At 44.0% G+C, this 6,556-nt stretch overlaps 1 pseudogene; it reads right to left on the bottom strand.

The window, feature by feature from the left end:
- Positions 1 to 5,794: 5,794 nt before the first annotated feature.
- Positions 5,795 to 5,912, bottom strand: LOC124727993 (annotated as a pseudogene).
- Between the last annotated feature and the right edge of the window lie 644 nt (positions 5,913 to 6,556).

Genomic DNA, 6,556 nt, shown 5'->3' with positions numbered 1-6,556 from the left:
GACTTTCCTCATCTACAGAAAACTGTCAAATGGTTCTATTAACTTGAGTATCCCTATCCGTCACGCATTTCCAGCCTTTTCTTATCTTTGTTTTCCGATAAAAAATTTCCTTTCCCTTTCTTAATTGCGCCAGAAGTGTCTAACGGGTTCATTGTGGGTGGTCAGTGAACGTTATTATATGAAAACAAACACTTATCTGCAGCCTATTTTACTAAACATTTATTTTTGTGATCTAGGTTTTAGGTTATTAGCCCCTTGTCTAGCAAAATCTTATCAAACCCATTGCTTTATTGGCTTCTGTTTCTTTTTCTGAAACAAAATGATCCTATGGCGTTGTTGGCCGGGAGGTCCCATTCGGGTTCGGCTGCCAAGTGCAAGTCTGATTTCAGTCGGCGCCACAATGGGCGACTTGCGCGCCGGTTATGATAATGAAATGATGAGGACAACACAACACTTAGTCCACGAGCGGAGAAAATCTCCAAGCCGGCCGGGAATCGAAACCGGGCTCGCTGCATGGGAGGCAAGCACCTTACCACTCAGCTAAGCAGGCGAACTTTTCTGAAATATTATGTAGCGTTATGTTTATTCTTTCACTTAAACGTTTGAAGTTAATAAGTCTGGAACCGTCTTCCGAAAGGAACGCACGTGCATGCACTGGATGTGTGTCAGATATTTAATACCCTCAATCATACTGACTTCTTAAGTAAGAGAACCCAAGTTTTCCTTGAACCGCTGTTGGCCCTATGTTCATATTCGGCTCGCACTGGGCAGAATAAACGCAAACGAAGTGAACAGCGGCATTAAATGGTCTTCCGCATAGTACCTGTTTAGATGGCATTGTTTCCTCGTCATTAACGAGTAGGCACTTTCGCTGTGCGTCGAGGGTGGTGGAGCGAGGCTGGGCGGGCAGAGTTTCAGCGGGGCTGCGGCGGCGAGGAGCGCGCAAATGAAGATATGCGGGCGGCGCGGCGGGCTGGCGGGCGCCTGCCGCCTTTATTAAAAACTATAAACAGCGCGACGGGCGCCCGCGGCTGCGGCGGAGCGGCTTCCCCGCTGCTCGTTACGTCGCTCTCTCTGGCCAATTAAGACTGCGGAGACCATTAGGTACTCGTTACGGGGAGCCCGCCCGACTGCGAAAGAAGACCAAGAAACGCGTTCGCACCTACAGCAGCCCCAAAACAGGCCGCCCCGGCATTTTAACAGCGGACTCATCTGTCTCGTTCGTGAACATCTTATTGCTACATGCCCTTAGGTAGCCAGAGCACTTGGGGTTACAGTGGTTACAACGAAATTCGGTTTGTGGCTGTAGAATACAATTCCTTCGGCACATTTCTTGAGGCAGTAGTTGTAGATAAAAGTGTGGATTTACAACTGAATTCAGAGTGGCCAACAGTAGGCTAGATCTACCCTGACAGTAAAGTTACGAAATGACTCGCACTAGCAAAACAATCGTTTGTGATTAGTATCATTTGGCATACATAACTGTTCTTCAACATTGTGCCCTTACACTGTGTCGGATTGTCATAAAGAGCGATCACATGAGTGGCAGCAGTTTTCTACAAACTTTTCACTCAGGGTGATTGGTTCTCTATGTCACTGAAGAAATTTAAATAAAAAGTGTTACGTATATGACTCACTAAATTGAAAAAAAGTGCTATGCGTTCAGCTAAACTACAGGTCACGTTGTGGATCTGGGATGATGGTGAAAAGCAGATCTAATCGAAAACGAGAGATGCTATTGTCGAAACTACAGTTCTTAGAGTGCTACTCCGAGCGGCGACAATCTCACGTGCATTGCGAAATGTGGACTGAGCTGTTTAACATATCCCTAACATGCTTTTAAGACCGATAGCTTATGATCTACAGAGCGGGAACGCTCCCCATGTTGCTATTGTTGTCGTCATCAGTCCAGAAACTGGTTTGATGCAGCTCTACATGCTACTCTATCTTCTGCAAGCTTCATCATCTCCCAGTACCTACTGCAACTTACATCCTTCTGAATCTGCTTGGTGTATTCATCTCTTGGTCTCCCTCTACGATTTTTACCCTCCACGCTGCCCTCCAATACTAAATCGGTTAGACCTTGATGCCTCGAAATATGTCCTACCAAGCGATCCCTTCTTCTAGTCAAGTTGTGCCACAAACTCCTCTTCTCCCCAATTCTATTCAATATTTCCTCATTAGTTACGTGATCTACCCATCTAATATTCAGCATCCTTCTGTAGCACCACATTTCGAAAGCTTCTATTCTCTTCTTGTCCAACTATTTATCGTCCTTGTTTCACTTCCGTACATGACTACACTCCATATGAATACTTTCAGAAACGACTTCCTGACACTTAAATCTATACTCGATGTTAACAAATTTCTCTTCTTCAGAAACGCTTTCCTTGCCATTGCCAGTCTACATTTTATATCCTCTCTACTTCGACCATCAAAAGTTATTTTGCTCCCCAAATAGCAAAACTCCTTCACTACTTTAAGTGTCTCATTTCCTAATCTAATTCCCTCATCATCACCCGACTTAATTCGACTACATTCCATTATCCTCGTTTTGCTTTTGTTGATGTTCATCTTATATCTTCCTTTCAAGACACTGTCCATTCCGTTCAACTGCTCTTCCAAGTCCTTTGCTGTCCCTGACGGAATTACAATGTCATCGGCAAACCTCAAAGTTTTTATTTCTTCTCCATGGATTTTAATACCTACTCCGAATTTTTCTTTTGTTTCCTTCACTGCTTGCTCAATATAGAGATTGAATAACATCGGCGAGAGGCTACGACCCTGTCTCACTCCCTTCCCAACCACTGCTTCCCTTTGATGTCCCTCGACTTTCATAACTGTCATCTGGTTTCTGAACAAATTGTAAACAGCCTTTCGCTCCCTGTATTTTACCCCTGCCACCATCAGAATTTCAAAGAGAGTATTCCAGTCAACATTGTCAAAAGCTTTTTCTAAGTCTACAAAAGCTAGAAACGTAGGTTTGCGTTTGCCTTTCCTTAATCTATTTTCTAAGATAATCCGTAGGGGCAGTATTGTCTCACGTGTTCCAACATTTCTACGGAATCCAAACTGATCTTCCCCGAGGTCTGCTTCTAGCAGTTTTTCCATTCGGCTGCAAAGAATTCGCGTTAGTATTTTGCAGGCGTGGCTTATTAAACTAATAGTTCGGTAATTTTCACATCTGTCAACACCTGCTTTCTTTGGGATTGGGATTATTATATTCTTCTTGAAGTCTGAGAGTATTTCGCCTGTCTCATACATCTTGCTCACCAGGTAGTAGAGTTTTGTCAGGACTGGCTCTCCCATGGCTGTCAGTAGTTCTAATGGAATGTTGTCTACTCCCAGAGCCTTGTTTCGACTCAGACCTTTCAGTGCTCTGTCAAACTCTTCACGCAGTATCTTATCTCCCATTTCATCTTCATCTACATCCCCTTCCATTGCCATAATATTGTCCTCAAGAACATTGCTCTTGTATGGACCCTGTATACACTCCTTCCAGCCGGCCGCGGTGGTCTAGCGGTTCAGGCGCTCAGTCCGGAACCGTGCGACTGCTACGGTCGCAGGTTCGAATCCTGCCTCGGGCATGGATGTGTGTGATGTCCTTAGGTTAGTTAGGTTTAAGTTGTGCTAAGTTCTAGGGGACTGATGACCACAGATGTTAAGTCCCATTGTGCTCAGAGCCATTTTGAACCACTCCTTCCACTTTTCTGCTTTCCCTTCTTTGCTTAGAACTGGGTTTCCATCTGAGCTCTTCATATTCATGCAAGTGGTTCTCTTTTCTCGAAAGGTCTCTTTAATTTCCCTGTAGGCAGTAACTATCTTACCCCTAGTGATGTACATCTCTAGATCCTTACATTTGTCCTCTAGCCATCCCTGCTTAAACATTTTGCATTTCTCGTCGATCTCATTTTTGAGATGTTTGTATTCCTTTTTGCCTACTTCATTTACTGCATTTTTGTATTTTCTCCTTTCAGCAATTAAATTCAATACATCTTCTTTTACCCAAGGATTTCTACTAGCTCTCGTCTTTTTACCTACTTGATCCTCTGCCACCTTCACTGTTTCATCCCTCAAAGCTACCTATTCTTCTTCTACTGTATTTCTTTCCCCCATTCCTGTCAATTGTTCCCTAATGCTCTCCCTGAAACTCTCTACAACCTCTTGTTCTGTCAATTTATCCACATCCCATCTCCTTAAATTCCCACCTTTTTGCAGTTTCTTCAGTTTTAATCTACAGTTCATAACCAATAGATTGTGGTCAGAGTCAACATCTGCACAATTTAAAACCTGGTTCCCAAATCTCTGTCTTACCATTATATAATCTATCTGAAACCTTCGAGTATCTCCAGGCCTCTTCCATGTATACAACCCTCTTTTATGATTCTTGAAGCAAGTGTTAGCTATGATTGAGTTATGCTCTGTGCAAAATTCTACCAGGCGGCATCCTCTTTCTTTCGTAACCCTCATTCCATATTCACCTAGTACGTCTCCTTCCCTTCCTTTTCCTACCTTCGAATTCCAGTCACTCATGACTATTAAATTTTCGTCTCCCTTCACTATGTGAATAATTTCTTTTATCTCATCATACATTTCATCAATCTCTTCGTCATCTGCGGAGCTAGTTGGCATATAAACTTGTACTACTGTGGTAGGCGTGGGCTTCGTATCTATCTTGTCCACAATAAGGCGTTCACCATGCTGTTTGTAGTAGCTTACCCACATTCCTATTTCTTTATTCATTATTAAACCTACTCCTGCACTACCTCTATTTGAGTTTGTGTTTATAACCCTGTATTCACCTGACCAGAAGTCTTGTTCCTCCTGCCACCGAACTTCACTGATTCCCACTATATCTAACTTTAACCTATCCATTTCCCTTTTTAAATTTTCTAACCTACCTCCGACTCGTAGAACGCCAGTTTTCTTTCTCCTGATAACAACGTCCTGCTAAGTAATCCCCGCCGGGAAATCCGAAAGGGGGACTATTTTACCTCTGAAATATTTTACCCAAGAGGACACCAACATCATTTAACCATACAGTAAAGCTGCATGCCCTCGGGAAAAGTTACGGCTGTAGTTTTCCCTTGCTTTCAGCCGTTTTGGTCAGTGTTACAAGGCCTGAGCAGTCAACCATCCAGACTGTTGCCCCTGCAACTACTGTAAAGGCTGCTGCCCCTCTTCAGGAACCACACGTTTGTCTGGCCTCTGAACAGATACCCCTTATGAGTAATGACTATCTGGGGCGTCCCAATCAAGCTTAAAAATACCATACTGGTACCACATCACACTTCGGTATATTAATGAAAGGTCTCATCTGTCTGCAACAGAAACGAGCAGTCACTGTAACAAATGACCGACCCACTGAGATATGTATGTGAACATTTAAAAAATGAGTAAGGGATTATGATTATGAAAAATAATCTTAGCACATGTGGGTAAACATAATAAAGGCAAAATCATGAAACAAAGTTGCAGGTATGTTTAATGACTGTAAGTGGTTAAAGTGAACATTTAAGAAATGGATAAGGGATTGTGATTATGAATTACGTGTGTAACCTTAGCACATGTGAGTGAAAGCGATAAAAGTAAAATCATGAGACTAAGCACTCCGTCTTCAGGCCACGAGTGTCCTACCGGGACTATCCGACCGCCGTGTCATCCTCAGTGGAGGATGGGGATAGGAGGAGCGTGGTGACAGCACACCGCTCTCCCGGTCGTTATGATGGTATTCTTGACCGAAACCGCTACTGTTCCTCAATTGGCATCACAAGGCTGAGTGCACTCCGAAAAAGGGCAACAGCGCATGGCGGCCCGGATGGTCACCCATCCAAGTGCCGACCACACCCGACAGTGCTTAACTTCGGTGATCTCAGGGGAACCGGTGTATCCACTGCGACAAGGCCGTTGCCTAAAATCATGAAACTAAGCTGCAGATATTCTTAATGACTGTGGGTGGTTAAAGAAAGAATCGGGATAAACAAGTGCGAACATCATTAGAATCGCCAACGTGCGTGATGGATGCAACTGGCTGGGTGCAAACATTAGAACTGTGCACTTATCCCATGATGACAGTTAACCATCATCACGTCCCCCTCGACTCAGTGATTGCATCGCTGGATCCTTCTTAAACACTCTCATACAGCGTGAACGTCGATAGCGGCGGGGTAACGGCTGGTCTGTGCACTCTGTACTAAAGAGGAAACATACTTTTTGTACGACCGTCAGTCTCATCTCATGGGTCGCCCTCCAGAAAGTCTTTACTCATTGATCCTCTGTCTGCAGGTGTCCCCTGACTTAACTCTCTGAAAGTCGGTTGTTTCTGCTAATGTAGGAATCTCGCCATCCAAGTGCAGCAGTTAAACAAACTCCACTCTTGCGGATTTTGTCACGATTAACCAACGATGGTGTGGCATGGGGAGAAGGCAGAAAATCTCTCCCACTCAATGAAAGGTTTCTAATCTGGCCTATTGAATGGCGCACACATAGACACTGATGGGCTACCATATGTTTCACAGAAATAATAGTTGTGAGCCAATTAGGGTGCCCGTTGCAA

The sequence above is a fragment of the Schistocerca piceifrons genome, chromosome 1 (genome assembly GCF_021461385.2).
Source record: "Schistocerca piceifrons isolate TAMUIC-IGC-003096 chromosome 1, iqSchPice1.1, whole genome shotgun sequence".
Classification (NCBI taxonomy): Eukaryota; Metazoa; Arthropoda; class Insecta; order Orthoptera; family Acrididae; genus Schistocerca; species Schistocerca piceifrons.
This window is presented reverse-complemented; position numbering and strand designations above follow the sequence as displayed.